The sequence below is a fragment of the Podarcis gaigeae genome (assembly GCF_964106915.1).
Source record: "Podarcis gaigeae genome assembly, chromosome: 2".
Lineage (NCBI taxonomy): Eukaryota > Metazoa > Chordata > Lepidosauria > Squamata > Lacertidae > Podarcis > Podarcis gaigeae.
Window position 1 is genome coordinate 38,121,044 of NC_139679.1, and position 21,071 is coordinate 38,142,114.

At 42.1% G+C, this 21,071-nt stretch overlaps 1 long non-coding RNA gene across 1 annotated transcript; it reads right to left on the reverse strand.

The window, feature by feature from the left end:
• Positions 1-8,784: 8,784 nt before the first annotated feature.
• LOC310838603 lies at positions 8,785-16,262 on the reverse strand. The gene is made up of 2 exons (XR_014561073.1): positions 16,117-16,262; positions 8,785-9,826 (listed from the first exon to the last, which is right to left on the reverse strand). It is a non-coding gene; the product is annotated as an uncharacterized lncRNA (long non-coding RNA).
• Positions 16,263-21,071: the final 4,809 nt, after the last annotated feature.

Genomic DNA, 21,071 nt, shown 5'->3' on the forward strand with positions numbered 1-21,071 from the left:
TGTCCGTGTAGTACAGAATTATTCCCATATAGTGGCTGAGCCTGAGTAACTTGACAAACCTGTAATCCATTGAACCAAGTCCACTGTTTACGTGTCCATACTGCAGGTTGGTTTGGGCACTACAACAGTCCTGTGTTTACATTTGGAATGGAAGCTGGTTTGCAGGAAAAGCATCAAATGAGTTTCAAGAAATTACAGGATAGACTCTGGCAAACATGATGTGCACTCAGCATCAAACACCAGTAGCATGGTAATGTGTAGGTACAAGAAATAGTGTGTTAAATTGTTTTTCTGTAATTTTATTATTGTGAGTCCCCCTAAGCTCACTGTGGGGAGGAAATTTGAAATGATCATTTAGCATATATTCTGGAAAGCTAGGTGGAAGGCGTTTGGACACTTCATAAGGTATTGTTAACAATTTTTGCATGATAGTCCCAGGTTTTCATCTATGCTTGGATACAATTTGATGCGGTTTTGAAACTAGATGGTGGGCTCAAGCTTTCAAAACAGCACTGATTTTAACCACTGATTTCAAAAGTGTACTGATTTTTCATTGTTTGTTTGCTTCTTAGAATTCCTGAGGTGTGAGGCTGCTGGCAATAAACAAAATAACAAGGGAGCATGCCCCACCAAGCAAAATTTTGAGATAAAAACAATTACATAGGATAGACAACAGGAAACTTAAAAGGCTAACAAATTTATTTTTGCATAAGCTTCTGTGAGCTACATACTGTGTGTGTTCTCTCAGCTGCATTCTGTATTCAGAAAGCAGAGCTTTTAGAAATGCTCCAAAACAGACGCTGTAGACCAGCACAAATTGGCTATGTAAAGTAACTACTAAATCGTGACTACAACCTGTGTTTTATTTTATTTTCCTTTCTCTTGGTAAAATTATTATTATAAATTGCAAAACAGCTGTCAAAACTTGAGACCACCATATGAAATTAATACATATAAATGTTACTTTAAAAAAACCCCACACCTTTTAAAACCTCTTGTAAAAACAGCCAGGAATCATAGTGTATACATTATACACAGACAATCCAATATCTTCCTTATTAAACAAGAGGAATCTCTTGTACAAAGGTTCATTCTTTACCGGATGAAATTCTGTGGAAACTGTGTGCAAACAATTCTGTGGAGCATGTGATGTGACTTCTGATTAGACTGTTTCTGGCGTTACTAATGTAGTTTGGAGAACTGGGCACAGCTTCACTGTGGTAGTTACTGCCACCATAATATTTACCCAAAGTGCTGTGGATACATATATCTTGATTGTCTCCTTTTTTCCCCATCTCAGCCAATCAGTGGTGCTCAGTAAACTTGCCACCCCCTTTAAGAGTAAACAGCCCCACTCTTAGTGATGTCTTTAAAAATAATAATAATACAGCTCTGAACAGTGTTGATACATTGCTAAGGCAAAGCACATTTGTTCAAGTTTCCAGTGTAAAGGTGGCTTGTTGTTTTTCCTGAATGGGTAAGAGTGTTTTTTAATGGTCACTTACTCTACATGGGCCTCTAGAGGAATGATCTTATCTGCTTGGAGTAATGCCATGTGTCGACTGAACGTCAAAGAGGAAATGTCCATTCTGTTTGAGGAACACACTAATTATTTTCCGTTTTTAAAAGCACAACAACAACCTCTCGTTAGCGGTTCCTGCTTCTACTTGCACTTTGGTTCTAGCATTTTGGGCTGTAACCATGCTTACCTGAAATAAGTTAACTTAAAATTAAGTAGACCAAACAAACATATCTAGGACTGGGTTATAAGAGCCATTGCACTTCAGTAACCATGTTGGAATGTAGTGTGAGGGCAGAGCTGAAATTTGGTTTAATGCATCTCTCTTTCCTAAGCCCTTATCTCATCTCACAACATGGAATGGGGATGGGAAGCCACAGGCCTGGGGGCCAAATGTGACCTCCAGTCCTCTCAGTGCGGCCCTCAGGACTTTCCCCACATGACACTTTCCCTCACTTTGCACTGTTGTGGAATCACTTGGAGATGATTGTATTTCAGCTGTATATTAACATGGTTGGCAGAAATAAATCTGTTGCCATGCCTGAATTTTACAGCTCACCCTGCCCGTCACTAGCATACAGCCACTAAGAGGTTGCCCCCGGCTAGAAAAAGTTGTCCATCCCTAAAGTGTGCAGTCTGGCACATAAGGGCTGCGCTTAACCCTTCCCCCCTCATGTTGTTTCAGCTGAAAATTCTCCTCTTGCTCCCAGTTCTGTTACCTGATCACGATAAAGCGTGCCTTTTCCTTTTGAGTCCCAATCCATGTAGCCACCCAGAGGAAGAGCACAAGGGGAGCAAAGGCTGATGCTGCTGTCACAGTTCACTTGTTTAGCAGGGGCGACCTAAACCACTGAGTGACATTCTGCACCAGCCTGAAAACTCCTCTCTTCCTCCAGCATGTATGAAGAAGCCTGCTGGGTCAGGGCAGTAGCCCATTTAGTCCAGCATCCATTTCTCACAACTGGATGCCCATGGGAAACCCTCAAGAGAGCACAAGAGCTCTTGTGAGTCCCAGTCACTGTTATTCAGAGGCCTACTGCCTCCAGCATTGAAGGAGCAACACGGCCAGGAGCAACTGGTAGCCTTTGATAGCCTTATCCTCCAGGAATTTGCCAAAAACTCTTTTTAAAGCCATCCAGGTTGGTGGCCATCACTACAACTTGTGGAAATGAATCCCACAGTTTTAAGTGTGTGCTGTGCTCAGAAGTACTTTCCCCCACCCTGAACCTTCCAGCATTCAGCTTCACTGAACGTCCATGTGTTCTAGTGCTGCTGTATCCACGTTCTCCACACCATGCCTACTTTTATTTACCTCTATTTATACACCTTCCAAATCATTCCCTAGTGAGCAACAACAGCAAAACACCAAAAAACAAAAACAGAAACCCAACAACCCTGCAGCTTGCAGTCGGGGAAACTGCAGGAACACTTAAGAATTTCCTCTGAGATCAATTCTTGGTCCTTTTCCACTTGGTAAACACACAAGGCTTTTAATTCCAGGGTTTGCTGACTGTTTTGGATTTAGTGGTCCCCCAGGAGACTTCTCATCCATAAACCATCTTGTAGTTAATTGCCTGACGTCAGGTGCTTCAGTGCACTCTATGTTTAGCAGGAGCAGCGGTTTGTCCTTTCTACAAACTGCCAAGAAGGTCAGCATATTGTTTTGGGAATGTTCAGGAATGATCCCAAGTCTCACAGTCAGGTACGCTTTATAGATATTAAGAGAGAGAGAATTTTTCTTGAGTGCAGGAGCATCATGGCACTTAGGTTCCCATATAGTTATCGTCAGGGCTTTTGTTTGTTTTTAGCAGGAACTCAGTTCCAGCACCACTCAAGTGGTGCCATTACTGTTATAACAGAACAATAGAGGCGTTCATGGTGAGGGCACCTCTTTTTCTAGAAAAATAGCACTGGTTATCATCTAGGTTACTTGTGCAAACTCGCATAGGAGGGAGCTAAAAAAAAAAGGTAAAGGTAAAGGACTCCTGACGGTTAAGTCCAGCTGCAGATGACTCTGGGGTTGTACCGCTCATCTCGCTTTACAGGCCAAGGGAGCCGCAGACAGTTTTTCTAAAGTGTTGGTGGATTTTCATGGGGACTTTATTTCCTAAAAATTGCAAACTGATCTGGAAATGTGAAGAACTGGATTTAAGAGTGGAAAAACAATAAATGGGGTGGGGCGAGAAACCCTCAAATTTGCTCATCCCTCCTGCAGCTCAGTGGTGGTATGGCATCTGCTCTGCATGCAGAAGGTCCCAGGTTCATTCCCATCTCCACTAGGACTGACAATGCCTGAAACCCTGGTCATTGTAAACCAGGGGTGGGAAACCTTCTTCAGCTTGAAGACCACATTGCCGTGTAGACAACCTTCTGGGGATGCATGCCATGCACCTCTAAATATAGGCAAGCAATGGGCACTATCATACTTCAGTGGCATCTTCCAGCCAAGCAGAAGCAGTTAAAGGAAGGCATAGCACTACTAGGTGGTCAGCAATATTGCATGGGGAGGAGAAAGATAGGATTTCTGCCCCAGGACTTGAAGTTCTGCGTCCCTGTCATAGACCATACTATTTAGGTGGACTGATAGCGTGACTTAGTAAGGCAGCTTTCTGCTCTCCTGATGTTCCAAACTGCAGTGGTAACAATGCACCAATCACCTTAACACTGAAGAATATGTCTAAACATGCAATCTTGCCTTCCTCTGTTCTTTAAAAACAGAGCAATGCTCTGTTTTGTATGTGCTCAAATAAATTAGCCCATTGTGATGCATGGGATAGAGTCCCACCCTGGCTCCAGGCTCCTGCAAGTAGTGTGTGAAGCACAAAAACAGCACAAACAAAAGTCTTAAGTCAAGAAGTGATAAAGGAAAAACTTCGCCTCTCCTTACCCTGGAAATAGATCAGCTGGTCTAAATACATCTTTAGCATGTTAATATAGTTCCTCCATGAAGTTTCTGATCATGGATGTAGCCAAGGGGGGGGGGGGAGGACAGCTGCCCCCCTAAATCAATAAAAATCAATAAAAGTTCTTAACTGACTGAGGTTCTGCCCCTCTTAATATAAAGCCTTAACATAAATCCTGGCTCTGCCCCTGTTTCTGATCTGTTGTGGGTACCACAGCCTTGCCTAAGAAATATGGAAACTACTTCTATTGCTTTTATTATTTTACTCTTAATGTTGTAAACTCATCTGAATAACTTGGCAAAGCAGTAGAGCAACTTTGTTTAAAACAGACAACACAAGAAGTGGTGGTGGAATCCTTTGTATATGACATCTCTCGTTTACTGTCACAGCCTGGTTGACATAACAAGGTACTATGATGAAAAACCAGGAATTCTTTTTTGTATCCCAACATTAGAAAACATAGAACCATAGAATTGTAGACGAAAGGGGAAACGCTAGTCCTGGAAATATTTGAATGAGCGCACTGTTTTTAAAAAAATGTTTTTGTTTTATCAGTGACATAATTGGACGGCCATTTCTTAAATATTTAAAGAGCTGCTGGGAATAAACTGAACACAGCTGTGCAGTGACCTAAATTCCACTTGCTGTAGATTTCGTTAGAAAGTGGATTTGTTTGCTTGCCAAAAATCTGACCAAGGCCATTTGCTGCTTCAAAGAGTGCCGGTGTCAGCAGAATTTAAAAAGTGTGAAGTTAGCAAAGCTTCTTCCAGCGTCATTCCTCTCCTCCTCCCTGCACCCCAATGCATTTTGTAAAATGAGCAAATGTTGCTAACCAATTCAAAATAAAGACTAAATGCAGAAGCACCATACAGGCACCTTACCCTGAGTACTGTACATGGGGGTGAAGCTGCTTTGCTTCGTATAATAAGCACTGGCCCTAGTCATTGCCATCTATGGCAAACACTATCCACTTCTTACTCAGCTAGGCTCTGCAATAGGAACATGTGGCATAACTGGAATGTACCCCTGGAGATAAAACAGCAACAGGCGAGACCTGATTCAAGGGCACTGGCTACTTCCCAATAATTCCTAACATTTCCTTTTGCCTTCTGATTGTCGGAGTCGTCCTCATACACAGTTTCTCAACTACAAGATTTAACACAGAGAATCAATGCACTGCATTGAACCCTTGAACCTGGTGACATTGAATAGTGATGTGTAAAATTGTTTATACCTCTTCAAGATTTATCTGAGACTGCATATATATGTATATTCTTTAAGCTCGCATTATTCTGAGTTCTAGTACATGTTGCATTGAGATATTTAGTGTACAATGTTCTCTTATTTTGTATTCAGGGTTGTGCTTGATGAGGTTCTACTCTCTGTATCCTTCGTTGTTTGATATTGCTCTCCAGTTGCAGCATCCTGAGTTAATATTTGTGCTAAGATCACCTTCAGTGATTCTAGGATCTCTTTATGAATTGTTGTTGTTGTTGTTTAGTCGTTTAGTCGTGTCCGACTCTTTGGACCAGAGCACGCCAAGCACTCCTGTCCTCTACTGCCTCCCACAGTTTGGTCAAACTCATGCTGGTAGCTTCGAGAACACTATCCAACCATCTCATCCTCTGTCGTCCCCTTCTCCTTGTGCCATCCATCTTTCCCAACATCAGGGTCTTTTCCAGGGAGTCTTCTCTTCTCATGAGGTGGCCAGAGTATTGGAGCCTCAGCTTCACGATCTGTCCTTCCAGTGAGTACTCAGGGCTGATTTCCTTAAGACTGGATAGGTTTGATCTTCTCCATGGGACTCTCAAGAGTCTCCTCCAGCACCATAATTCAAAAGCATCAATTGTTCGGCGATCAGCCTTCTTTATGGTCCAGCTCTCACTTCCATACATCACTACTGGGAAAACCATAGCTTTTACTATATGGACCTCATCTTCCAGTGTCATAACTTTTATATGCCTGTTGTCTTTGTCCATGGAGTTTTCTTGGCAGGGATACTGGAGTGGCTTGCCGGTTCCTGCTCCAGGTGGATCACGTTTGGTCAAAACTCTCCACTATGACCTGTCCATCTTGGGTGGCTCTGCATGGCATAGCTCATAGCTTCTCTGAGTTATTCAAGCCCCTTCGCCACGGCAAGGCAGTGATCCATGAAGGGGCTTTCATGAATTGGAAATTCAGGCTTGTAGGTGCAATTATCTACCATATTTCTCCAGCATACATCCTTTCCAGGAAACAATCATTCTTAATTTTCTTTTTTCTTACCAAGCATCTCTGAACTTCCAACAACTGCACTTTTGACACCAGTGATGTTTTTGCATCTATGGCTGCATCCACATTGCCTTCTCGCCACTTGTGTTTGAAGCTGAGTATACATGACATTAGCCGCAATCCATTTGTAGCCTATAGTTTCTTGAGAATTACCCATTTGATGCGTTTCCTCTTAAAGCAGTCTCCATCTGATTTGAAAAAGTCAGCTGCAGTTGAGCTGAGGTGTGTACATTTCACATATCCTTTGCTGTGTGCGCAGATGATAGCTTTGTTGGAGTTTGGGTGTCTGAGTGTGCAGAGAAACAAATTAGGTAACGTGCATCGGGTAAAGACATCCCCACCCCCTCTCCGGCCTGGACAGCAAGGTAAAAATATCCCTTGAAATGCAACAGAGGGGAAATTACCTCATGGTGCTTTAAGCCACTAATGTGTATGTTGCTTTCAGCTGGTAACTTTCCATCTGGGCTTGTAAACCAGAGAAATTTTCAGGACTGAGGTAAGGAGCAAAATATACAGCAGCCACCTTTCCATTAACTGCCTGCCAATTGTTGGCTTCTTTTTTTGAGCAGTTTCTGAAAGGGAATGTGATTATTTTGCTCCCTGGCACAAAAGAAGTCTCAGGAGCAGCAAATTATAATGGTGAACATGCTTCTTGTAAGCCACCTTGAATTTGCCTGCCCTCGGAAAGCGGGATACAAAGATAATGAACATATTGGAAGGCAAAGATTTAGTTTAAAAAGAAACATAAAAACTTTTAATATCCTTCCGCCCACCCGGATGGCTGCTTTTGTTTTGAGCCTGCTAGAAATGTACAGTAATAGATATGTATTCCACAGAAGCACAGACAACCTATAGATTGTGGTATTGGATGGGATATCATTAGTTTCTTGACCATCTCAGCTGTCTTTTTCTCAGTCATCACAGTCTGAGAAGTGTGAGGCATTCCTGAGGAGCCCTTAAAAGTCAATATGTGGTCTGTGGTGCTTGGGGAAGTATGCTTTCCAGCGCTCAGGTGAAGTGCCTTTGTTCTCCCCACAATTAAAAGACGCAAACTAAACAATGCAAAAATGAGCATAACATGCACATTTGTTTCATGTACATAATTTATAAATGTTATATCCTTCAGCTTTTCTCTGTGTGACTCTTTCCTCTTTTTATGGCTGAGCTGCTAATGGTTTATTAGAAGGAGTTGGGCAGGAAGGTTTTAAGTGGAAATTTTACGGCTCCCCCCGGATTTAGTTCAGGTGGTTCTTTCTCTCTTTTGGTCACACATGAGGTAGAGGGGCTTCCCACCCCCGACTTCCTCTCCCAGTTTCTGAGAAGCCTGAGGCTAGGAAAACCTTGCGTGAGTTGCTCACAAGATCAGATTTGTATTCCACTGGAACAACCACAAAAGGTGACTCACAAAAAAGTCAGGTATTTTCCTACAGCCTCTGATGATTTACTTTAAGCTAAGTGATGTTGATGTACCTTCTGGGGGCAACACACACTACTGGGCCTCATCCACAGTTGCAAGCATTCAGTCAAACTTTTGTTAGGGCGTGGCACAGGGTCTCACATCCTTCCGATAATTCACTCAGCCTCTGTCTCTTCTCAGAAGGCCCCTCCAATTGCAGTTTGCAGAACACATTTTTTAATATCCCATAAGTTTTCATTATCAACTAGTAAAAGGTGTGTGTGTGTGAGAGAGAGCGCTCTATTGTGCATTTCATAGAAAATTACTGAACCCAGACCACTGAACTGAGTAAAGAAACGTGGAATGTTTGTATTGTTAATCCCTGAAAGAATTCAAGACAGGAAAGTATTTCCCCCCTCCTGTATATAACTTCAGAGAAATCTTGAAATCTTGATCTTATTCTGTGTCCCCCACCTTTGTTCTCCTAGCTCTTGTCATCTGCCAACATATGACAATTAGAGAGATGTTTGCTGTTGGTGATGAAAGAACCAAATGGTGGATGCTTCCATGCAAGCTGTTTTGTCTGGAGCTGTCATTCTAAATTCATTCATTTTTATGCAGCAATGTTACTTCAAACCGTTCATTCTGCTATGCACCACAGTCCTCCCATTCCACCCAGGTGATTTTTTGGGGGTGGGGTGGTAAAGCTTCTGCAGCTTGAGATATAACACTTAAAATTAGTAATACTTAATATCTCTCAAACTTTGATTCCAAAAGTTCTATTGTAAAAAAACAACAACACTGAATGTAACATTGAGGGGTGTGTTTTTTATAGTTTTGATTTTTTAATAATATTTTTGTTAGTTTTCAATTACAGTCCAATAATAGCCTCATTATAACAATACCAATTTATAATACAGTTATTAATGCCAATTGTTCAAATACCGAATTATATAATTTAGATAAAGTGGGCCCCTGTGTGCTAGATTTGATGATTTTCTTTATTTCTATGTTGCAAAAACTTACTAAATTCAATTACATTCTGGTCATAATAATAATCACTTATACAACAACTGCAATATTAATAACTTCTATTCGTGTTGACACATTAAATGATTTATAAAATTACAAGTGAGGAAATCAGACTATATCCTTGTTCTTCTTGGGTGTGGCAATTATTCTGTCTGTGGTGTTTATTCCTGGCCTTGTAAGATGTTATGTCTTTCTTTCCCCTGGTTGTTGCTGTTATTCATCATGTATAGTTGTTATTCTGACCAAATTTCAAATTTGGGCAAAATTCCAATTTGGCTTACATTTATAGAACTGACATTTCATTTAAATTATATCCAAACTTCCTCCATTTGTGCTGATGTGCCATTTCCTTTGATGTCAGCAAGATGCTTTGCGGCTTCATTAATCCTGGTGAATGATGGCACTTAATTCTGTATCTGTTTGGAAACCGTGGCATGAATTGCTTGTTAGCTTTGCAGGATGGAAATAGGGGTTTGGCTTGCCAAGGTTGTTGTGGCCACATGCTCACCCTGTTTCATAATCTCCATGAGTCAGGCTTAGGGCTTAGATGCATGCCACTTCTGGTTTTGCATAAACTTTGGGCAATAGTACACTGACTTTGGAAGATGGGAAGGCAGAATGCTGGCACTTGAAATTATTTGATCTGTCCATGATAATTTTAATGGGAACAGATGAATGAAGACCAGGCAGAAATAGTACAAGAAGCTGAGGGAAAAGAAAAAGCAAATTTAGTGTTATAAACAGACTGAAAATATAAACGGGGGATATCGTAGCGCCATTTTATCCATAGCATAACCACATATGGAATCCTGTGCACAGTTCTGGTTGCCACATGTAAAAGAAAGAAAGATATAACAGCATTGAATGAATAGAAAAAGAGAATTTCAAAGATTAGAGCACCTTTCCTACTGAAACGTCTAAAGAGGATGTAAGGGGAGGGAGACAATGTTTGGTCAAACTCATGCTGGTAGTTTCAAAAACACTGTCCAACCATCTCGTCCTCTGGCATCCCCTTCTCCTTGTACCCTCAATCTTTCCCAACATCAGGGTCTTTTCCAGGGAGTCTTCTCTTCTTGTGAGGTGGCCAAAGTATTGGAGCCTCAGCTTCATGATCTGTCCTTCCAGTGAGCACTCAGGGCTGATTTCCTTAAGAATGGATAGGTTTGATCTTCTTGCAGTCCATGGGACTCTCAAGAGTCTCCTCCAGCACCATACTTCAAAAGCATAAATTCTTCAGCGATCAGCCTTATAGTCCAGCTCTCACTTCCATACATCACTACTGGGAAAACCATAGCTTTAACTATACGGACCTTTGTTGGCAGAGGGAGACAATAAGTGAATCAAATCTGGCACAGATTAAGCCCCTACCTGCCCCAGAACTGTTTTTAGCCTGAGAAGTCCATATTGCTTTCTGGGCCACCATCTGAGGGTGATATGTCAGTGGACTTTTTCCCAAGAGACAAGTGTGAGGAGCAACAAATTTCATTTTTACTTTTGAGCAGTAGGCTAGCTTCTAAACACACACACACACATACTTCCATCTGTGCAGGAAATAATCTTTATCAGAGTACAGGGACATATCTAGCCAAGCAAAAACACATGAGGATTTGAGCAGTGGCAGTGGGGTAACTGGTGAAAGTTCCAACCAAAACTTGACCAGCCTAAAGGGATGCATTTGGCCCCTCAGACTGACATTTCCCATCCCTACCCTAAGGCAAACTGTTTCTCCTCTAACTTCCAGGTATTTGCAGCAAAGAGGAAGCTAAAGCCAGTTTTTAACTGGAAGGAGGGAGGGAGGGAATCTGTCCAAGCAACCATCCAATGAGAAGCCACAGGTACCTTATGTTGGCCGGATAGGTTTATACGCAACAGCAAGATGATGTAATGTGCTGAGGTTATCTGATGCCAATCCAGAAATTGCTGATTTGGAAAAGTGCCCATTTTCAGAAGCTTGTGTCCTACTTTCAGGAAATGACTACATAATGAGAATCTGTGTTGCTAATTCTGTGTTGCAAGCAAAGAAGAGTTGCTTAATATGGGTTTATTTTCACAAAACGCTCTGCACTCTTGAGGGAGCCGGGAAAGGTTTTATTGCAACATATTAAATTTAAATCAAAATGTTTTTCTTTAGAATCAGGGGAGGGATATTTACGATAGTGATGAATGGTAAACTACTTTCCGTATACTTCACACACACACAAATGTTAACGCTTTGTTAAAATGCTATCTATAGAGCTGTCTTTTAAAATCTCTCTCTCCATTCACAAGCTGATCTTTTAAATCTGCCACATATGACCCAGGAATAATTTAATCAGGGCAGACAAAGAACTATAAACCCCTGACCTGAATAAAGAAAACCCAAATGCCATGTATTTTTATGCCAAAAAAATCATTTTTGTATCATCCTTCATATAGAAATTAGTTCATTTCATTACAACATCTTAGATAAGGGAAGATAAAGTAATTTGAGAAACTAGTTAAAGGATACAATCAGTAGGGGAGTTTGGGACTGCATATATATACTGTGGCTTATTAAACATCAGTTCTAGATTAAAGTATTTATTGAACAATGAGAGACAGAGTAACTCACTCTTGGAAAATTTCCACCATTCCACATTGCTCTCTGATAATGTTGCCAACAGGCCCCTGCTCATTTGCCTTCAACAGCTTAATCTGCAGATGTTAGCAGATGATGATTCTTATGCCAGTATCATAGAATCATAGAGTTGGAAGAGACCACAAGGGCCATCGTGTCCAACCCCCTGCCAAGCAGGAAGGTTTCACCTGCTGATTTTTGCAGGTGACCTGGCTGGCTTTAAAAGGAGCTCGGATAAATTCAGAGGGCAAGGCCACTGTTGCACGCCACCCCAGTCTCCGAGCGGTGCGAGGTTCCAGGTGGTCACCCAGGCTATTTCCTTTTGGAATGAGGCACAGCAGAGACTGTGCTGTCTTTATGATATATGGTTTATTTACACATATATATAGCCTGAACCTACAATGGAGGGGTTCACAGCATTTACACCCCAAAATGGGATTGTTTTCCCACAGGAAGCCTTGGATTCAAACAGAAATAAAACATTACTCTCACAGCTTCTGGTTTGCATCACACACTTTCTACTTTGGTCTTTTGTATTTCACATCATGCGCTGGGGGAAGGGGCCCCATCCATTTGCCATCTCTCACAGAGCCCCTTTCCTTTGTTTCCCTTAATGGCCAATCTCCTAGGCTGTCTCTTCAACACAAGAAGGTAGCCTGGCTTCTAATCCAGGGGTTAGAAGGATCTTGCCTATAGCCTGCTCTTCCACCCCAAACTCATAACAGCCACTATGAAGAATGTACCTTACCTCCAATAGCAGTGGCTGTGTGCTGGGGAGCACAAGTAGACTGTTGTGCTCATGCCCTCCTTGTGGGCATCCCATAGGCTGGCCACTGTGGGAAGAGACTGCTGGACTGGTCTGATCCAGCTGGGTGGTTCTTATGGTTTTAAGATGCTATTAAAGGCACATGAATTGGGTTTTTGTTTTTGTTTTGCTTTTTGGTAAATTAAGAGACTTGTTGTTGTTGTTTAGTCGTTTAGTCGTGTCCGACTCTTTGTGACCCCATGGACCAGAGCACGCCAGGCACTCCTGTCTTCCACTGCCTCCCGCAGTTTGGTCAGACTCATGTTTGTAGCTTCGAAGACACTATCCAACCATCTCATCCTCTGTCGTCCCCTTCTCCTTGTGCCCTCCATCTTTCCCAACATCAGGGTCTTTTCCAGGGAGTCTTCTCTTCTCATGAGGTGGCCAAAGTATTGGAGCCTCAGCTTCACGATCTGTCCTTCCAGTGAGCACTCAGGGCTGATTTCCTTCAGAATGGATAGGTTTGATCTTCTTGCAGTCCATGGGACTCTCAAGAGTCTCCTCCAGCACCATAATTCAAAAGCATCAATTCTTTGGCGATCAGCCTTCTTTATGGTCCAGCTCTCACTTCCATACATCACTAAATTAAGAGACTACAATATAGTAAATCACTTTTCTTAAGAGTAATCCTGGAGCATACACACACACACACACACGTCAAATATTCATTACTCTGGAGGAAGAATTTGTTAACAGTAGCTTGAGAACCTCTGATGGGGAAAAGGAAAAATAAATAAGGAAATTCCTGCACAGAACAACAAACCAAATCCCCAATTCTGGCAGTGTGAGAAGGAACCATGTGAGAGTCACAACCTAAATAACTCATGCCAGATTCTGTCTCAACGGCCATTAATAAACAGTAAAAGTTTGTGTCTGGAAAAAATATTATTATGGCTTGATTTCAAAGTCTGCACTGTTTACACTCACCCTTTTCTGGTTACAGACAAACACATTGGCTAATATTTAATTAAAACAAAACTCACTTCTTCTTTGAGGCTAACAAAAAATGACCCAACAATAATATAAATACTGATTTCCCCTCTCCACCCATAAAAGCATGAGAACTGTTTACAGTTGTTTTCTTGAGTAACCGCACAGAGGCCGATTCTTAAAATACGGCATTGGGCTTTCAAGCTGCATTCCTAGGAACTCTGGACTTGAGCAGAAGCTTAACAGAAGTTGCTTAATTAGAAGCTCAGTAGCACGGTGGGCAACTTGAAAGAGAGCTTGGTCACCAGGTTCAAGCTTCTCTTCCAAAACGCAGAACCAGTTGGTGCATTGGGAGTGTTCTAGGGTTCACTCTCATGAGTTGACAGCTAAGTTCACCAGGCTTAGACTGCAAACACCAGAACATGTCCCAGAATCCCCAGTCAAGTGCACAGAAGTAAAATATCCAAATATAAGAACGCTTCCTGCAGAACGTGCCTCTGAAACATTCCTTCCCACGTATCTGACCCAGTGAATAGTTGGGTAGCATTACATTGACATGCCTATGCAAATTGGCTTGCTATAGTGTGTTAAGACAAGCAAAACTCTTCCTGCCCTGTGACACTAGAAAGAAACCAGCCTCCTGAAGAGCTGTGTTTTGGGCATGATTAACTCCCACAAGTCTTTCTCAAAACAGCAGACTCTCGTCTGTTTCAAGGATGATGCAATGAGATTCTGAAACTTGCAGTTTTATAAGACTAGTGTTTGCTTGCACTAGACTGGCAGGCTCAGATGTTTTGGCTTTGGGATGAAGAGCACTAGACTGGAGCAGACTGAAGCAAAAACACTGCAGGTACAGTTGCTGAAGTTTACATGGAAGTCCACTTCCACCAGCTCAGATTTTCAATGGTGAGGCAAAGATGATCTGTTCTCAGAGGCACTTTTAATTTTTTTAAAAAACTGACGTGCTCTAGGGCTGAATCCTGGCATTAAAAACAAACAAAATCCAGCTTGTGCTAATTTATTATGGAATTATAATATTGTTTACCACAATTCCTCAAGTGGCGAGGAGTTTCATGGGTGTAGCGCCTACCTAGATTTTATTTCCTTTGGAATAAGGTCAAAGGAGGCTTACTGGTCTTTTGTCATATTGGTGTTTATTTGAAAATATGCAGGTCGAGCGTAGGCACCCAAAATTCACTGCAGCCACTCAGTTTTCCAGGTCTATTACTTACACACACATGTGCGGCAGGGGTGAGGCAGATCATTGAAATCTTTGCTGGGCATTGATACGGAGAGTAAGAGCAACCCGTCTTCAGTTTCTGTAATAAATAACACCTGCCAAGAGAAACTTGTCCAACCCGTTTAATGCTAACAGAACCCCCAAACTGAAAGGGACCCAAAGAGATCATCCAGCTCAGTCCCCCACCCATAACACTATGCACGGCATATTATTGTACAGTACTGTGTGTCACATTAAAATGAATTAAAAGTAACACATTGGTATGTTGTATATGCAGTACAAATGAACACAAGAGTTTTTTTGTGTGTGATGTTGTGGCACATACAATTACGATGTTTTATGTTCTTTATGTGTTGCCCCTTGCCCCCACCAGTTGGCGGCAGCTACTTCAGCCTGCCTTATGAGTGAGCCAGCTCCAGAAAGTGTAGTGGCGTTCTCTCTGGACCTAATGGTCAGGGGTACCTTTACCTGTACCTATGCTTTGAGTTTTACTGATTTTCAGTTATGAAAGAATCGTATATACAGAAGGAGCGGAGAAAAAAATAACAATACCAACAGATCGGAGTACAGAGACAGCACAAAAAGGGGGGGGGGGATATTATAACCGAAACAATCCCAGTTGTGGTTCGGAGGATGCACGGTATTCAGATAAAAGTGCGATTTTTGCACCATGTTCCGTGTGTTCTGCTGGTGGACGAAAGCCATGCTCGATCGACTGCGCCCATTCAGCGGCGTTCTCTATAGCAATCAGCTGCCACAGCAACACGGTAGAAACGACCCCACTTGCTGCGAAAAACAGCTGCGCGCCTTCGCTCTGAGCGTTCCACACACCCTGCGCGAGCCTCTTGGGAGCATGCGCAGACGGAGGTGCAGGGGCGGGGTGGAGCGTCCCCTCGTCTCCTCACAGTGCGCAGGCGCACGGGTTGGAAGGCAGCCGGGCCCCTCCTCTGCTCCGTCACTGGCTAACAACGAGCCGGGCCGTCTCCGCTCTCTGTTCCCCCCTCCCTCCTCCTCCTCTTCCCCCTCCGGAACCGGCGGGGGCAGCAACACCCGAAGGAGGGAGCCGAGCAGGGAGCCGACATGAGACAAGAGACCAGCCGGCCTTGGCGATAGAAGAAGAAGAAGGTGGGTCCCTGGCCGCTCGGCTTCTCCCTCCCTCCGGTCCCCTTCATCCGCTCGGCTGCTACCCTCGCCGCTGCCGCACACAGCGGCGCCTTCCTCGGGCTGCTCCCCCCACGCCGCCCCCTCCCTGAGGAGGCCACCTTCACCCCCACTAGCCGACCCCGGTTCCCGTTTTAAGCACCTTCTCTCCCCCCCCGCCAGTTCCCTTTGACTCCCACCCTCAGTGCTCCTCTCCCCCGCCTGCCCCCCCCCGTCCACGAATATGCTCTCTCCCCCTGCGCCTCCTTTTCTCTCTTCTTCACCTCTGGCCATGTCCCATCCTCTCTCCCCCCCCCCCCCGACTTCCCTCTCTTCCTCTGGTTTATGCCTCTTTTGAGGATTATCTCACCCCCCCCATCTCTCTGCCCCAAAGTGGCTGGTGCAACCCAGCCAGATGGGCGGGATATTATTATTATTATTATTATTATTATTATAATTATTTATTTATTTATTTATTTATTTATTTATTTATTTATTTATTTATTTCCCTCCCTGTTCCTGGCTTCCCACTTCTACCTGACTTTCAGCATTCTCAGTGCATCATACCTCTTACCTCCGCAATCCTTTCCTCTATTTGCCTGCCTCTTCCTTTCCACCCACCACTTTCTGGTACCCAGATTCTACCTCTTCCCCGTATTCTCATTCACATTCTCTCCTCCAGCTTTCCCGCATATGCCATTGCTGTCTTTCTCTGGCTTCTTTCCCATTGATCTCTCCCCATGCTTGTCCTTAAAAGCCTTGGCTCTCCCCTTTGTCCCTTGGCAGCTCTCAGCTGTTCCCTCCTCTCTTTTAATTTTCTTCTCAGTTTATTAACCCCAGACTCAGGCTTTGTTTACTTGAGTGCCCTTTGCTTTGCCCCAGAATACTTCTTTCTTTCTCTTCCAGCCTCCACCATACTCCCCCACTGTGGCTTTCTGTTCCCTATGCTATTCTTCTACTTGCCTATTCTGAAGTTAGGCAGTTGTTCCCTAGCTGGCTCCTAAAATTCCCTACCTCCAAATAGTTCAGATGGATAGTGGCCAAATGTTTGGAAAGTTTCCTCCCTCCTCACCGATTCTCTTCTGTGGTTCTTAAGCCCTTTCCCCTCTTTTTTAAGTTTAGGGAAAGTTGTTTGTCTCATTAAAACTTGCCTTTTCAACTTCAGTTCTGGAAAGGGGCTACAGTGCACAGGAGATTATTAAATTTACTAAAGTCACTTAATTCTATGAGTCTGTGGTAGATGAATTGAGAATAAATAGATCCTAAACTTAGTCACACTTGGTGACTTTTTCTGTTTCTGCTTTCGACTGCTTTGCAGACTGCAAGTGTGGTGAGAAAGAGGAAAGAAAACTGTTTCAAGCCTGTACTTCATCATTATTTGGATTGGGTTTTTCTGCTTAGATGTGTCAAAATTCCTGTGACCAAACTTTTCTTTTCATGTAGTTCTTGTCTTTCTAGCTTCCTAAGAATAATGGTTTGGTGGCTTGCTGACAAGCCGATCACTGTGTTGCAGAAAGTTGATCTTCCTCCAACATTCTTCCCTTTAGCTGCTTACAGAATTATTGTTGGAATCTTGGAAGAGACTATTAACTTCCATTGGCATTCTGAAGCTAATTTGGAGAAGCAGCCATTTGTAGACTTTTTTCTGTAGCTGTAGAAACTGGTCCTAGCCACCCAGACTGGCTGGAACAACCCAGTCAGATGGGTGCAGGACAAATAATAAATGATAAATAGAATGGCCTCCTAACACCCATTTATGTTGGCTGTGTACACAATATTTGTGTACATTCTTGTGTGTGTGTGCATAAGAAGTCTTGATTGTTAAGCAATACACACCAGCCTGTAGTATTCAGTCCCATTAATTCCTTAAGGGTGTTCCTACTAAGTGCCCTAGTGGCAATTAATTATAGTATCTGTAGAGCATTGCATTTTTCATCAGCTTCTGTGTGCTTGTGCAGAAGTAAATTAACTAAAGATATACAAAATGTATGCTTGGAAGGTATTTATTTTACTACTTACAATCTTTATTGTGTTTATAAGAATGAAATATTCATTATTTGTTCTTTTTGTTACTTTAAAATATTTCCTGTGTATTAAAATGATTGGGACCAGCCCTGAGTCTTGGGGAAAGACTGAGCTAAATTTTAATAATTAGCCCATGTTGCATTCAGATTTCAAAATAGTCAGTTTTTTATTTACAGTTTGGCAACGTGTCACTCTTAGATATTAATTCAAAAATCTTATTCTAGGTATACTGAATAATTTCCATACTTTCTATGATCTCTTTTTGCTAAAAACAGATGTTGTTCAGAGCCACTTTAATGGGAAAAATCAATAGAGAAAGTAAGGATAAAATCTTATACCTAGTTTTTCCCATTATATTCAATGTACCTTGTCCCATTTTTAAAAAGAAGTTGCCTGCTACATTTTCCAGTTAAAGTAGTTGAGTCTGAGGATATATTGTTCACATTATAGAGATCTGCTAGTTTTAGTATGAGAACATACTGGATTTTTGGAAGGTACCCCCCCCCCCCAATTTCCTTTTCAGAGAAACTTACTTGAATATATGCTTAAGTAGCACATAGCATAGAAACTTGTTATAAGGTTTTATTTGCCACTTGTCAAGTAACATAACCTACACCATTGAGATGAGATGAACAAATCCTTTTCTGACTTTCAGCTTCTTGGAGTTAAGATACATAATTGGTACCTCCCAAGGTCCAGGTGCCATTATGTGAAGGAACTGGCACGTGCAAGTATAATACAGGGAGTCTTGCAGACGTGACTGGAAATATGTGGGTGTAGGATTGCATTCCTAGTTGCCTTTTGGCTACTGATTATTTCAAATGCATTTATTAGTGTATTCAAGCTTATGTAAAACCGTGAGGACCACAACCTTGAAATGCCATGGCTGAAGTGAAAACACATATGTAGTACAAATATTGCTTTGTACTTCCTGTGGTTGCTGATGTAATGCCTTTTCCTGGTCTGTATCAGTAACTGTGCAGGGTGTTCTGCTGATGTTCTGCCATCCTCTGAATGTGAAATTATTAATTGAGCCTGAAATGTGTTTCTTAAAATAGTAGATTAAGCACCCCAAAAACACATATTTTAGCCCATGTAAATGATACTGATTTATGACTTAGTATAGTTATTCAGATTCCATGATGGTAATGACCTTGGCTATTGCCTTTTTAAACACGTGGTCAACTGTGAACGTATTCTGATAGTAGCACCACCAGTAGAAATTATTGACCTTGAGTCCTCAGTCCTCAAAATCTTCTTGCATATGTCATCAGGATGTGGAATTTTGGTGATGAAAAGGAACATGCAAAAAGTCTCCATGGTTACTGTTTAAATTAGTGTCAATAAATGCATTTATTTCCTACTATTTTTGTTCTCTTCCCAGATCTGTATAGTACTAACTCTGTGCAACCATGGTGCAGAAATACCAATCTCCCGTGAGGGTGTATAAGAAGCCATTTGAGTTAATTATGGCTGTAAGTATCAGTTTATAATATGTTAATAAATTACTTAACTGCTTGGGTGGGTAACATTGGTTAATAAAAACTGAGTGCCATGGGGTATCTTTGCTCTGAAGTGGGTGCTATGTAAGGCAATTTCCAGTTACAAATAATTTATGCAGGCCTTTCACATTTGCTCCAGGATATGATGGTTGAAAAGTTTCAGCGGGTGATCTGGAACAAATACCTGAGGGAAATTAGAACAGTATGTTCTGTGTTTCTTGCTGTCTGTTCATCTAGATTAGGCAGTTCATGGGATTATTTCCATCACCACACCAAACCATGATTAATGAAACTTAGCTATAGTTTTAGCATGATATGTGAGTTGATAAACAACAGTTATGGTTGTTGCTCTGTCTCCAGAGCCTGTTGCATCTAGAGATTAGATTAGATCAGTGTTTCCCAACCTTGTGCCTCCAGATGTTTTTGGCCTACAACTCCCATCATCCCTGACCACTGGTCTTGCTAGCTAGGGATGATGGGAGTTGTAGGCCAAAAACATCTGGAGGCACAAGGTTGGGAAACACTGGATTAGATGAAAAACAAAAGCAGTCAGGCAGCTCTAAAGCCATGGTATTTTAAATATATATCAGACTATGGTTTGCTCTCAGACTTTGCTTAGGTATACAATGGTTTGATGTGATGTCTGAATTGAAGCCACTGAAGCATATGGTTTAGGGATTGCAATGTTGCACATATCTTTTCTTAGTGTAGTCTTGAGATAAGCAATGTCTTTAGGGAGGAGTGAAATACGTATTTGTAACTTTTAAAAAACCTCTTGCTTTGAAGCCTAGCAGGAACTCCGACAGACTTGTTGTAGGAGGCACAGCAAGCCTGAAGGTGTTGGCAGTGGCCTTTTAAGCAGATCACCAGGACATGCTGTGCAAAACAACTTCTTTTGACTATAGGGCCAAGATATATTTGAAACACTGGTAAAGAGGATCAGTTCAAGTTGGCACTGTTTATACCTATGACTCGGAGAGACGTCAGCACAAGTATAGGAGCAGGAAGAAGAACGCCTACATTAAGACAGTATTAAGTGATGATATTAATGCATGTATTTAATCTGATTTTCCTCCTTAAAGTCTCTTCAGCTGTAAGGGCATTCCTGTGACTTGTCTATGCACACCTTGTCTGAAGCAATGTTGAGATCTGGGGGGGGGGGGGGAATCTTACCACCATTATATTTTATTTTCTAAACATCCTAACGGAGCATAGCATGATAACTCATGGGAATATGGGTGAAAAAGAAGTTAGGTTTTGGTTAAGTGAGAAAGAGAGCTGAAGCCATCATTTTTTGTGTTCGTAGGAAGTTGCTTGCATAGGAGAAGCCAGCAAGATTTATAAAAGCAGAACAAAACCCAACCATGCTAATAGAACTTCAGTTTTGTTGGCAATATGTCTCAACCCTGAGCATGCATCTTAAGGTCAGAAATTGTGCTGATGACCACATGAGAGAGATGTGTTCAGTCAAGTTCTGCTGATGCTTTTAGCAAGTTTGCAGATAAAAGTACATGGTTGTGGACATGCTGAAGGAGCTATTATTTCTCATTTTATACAAGGGCTTAAACAAGGTTCGGTTCAGGAAACCGTATCCTAGATCTAGGAAATTCTACTAAGTATCCTCTCCCTTGTTCAGAAGTCCTTGAGAAATCTTAGCTGGTAATGGTATCTCCTTAACACAATGGCCAACCTTCCTTCTTCCGCCTCCCAGA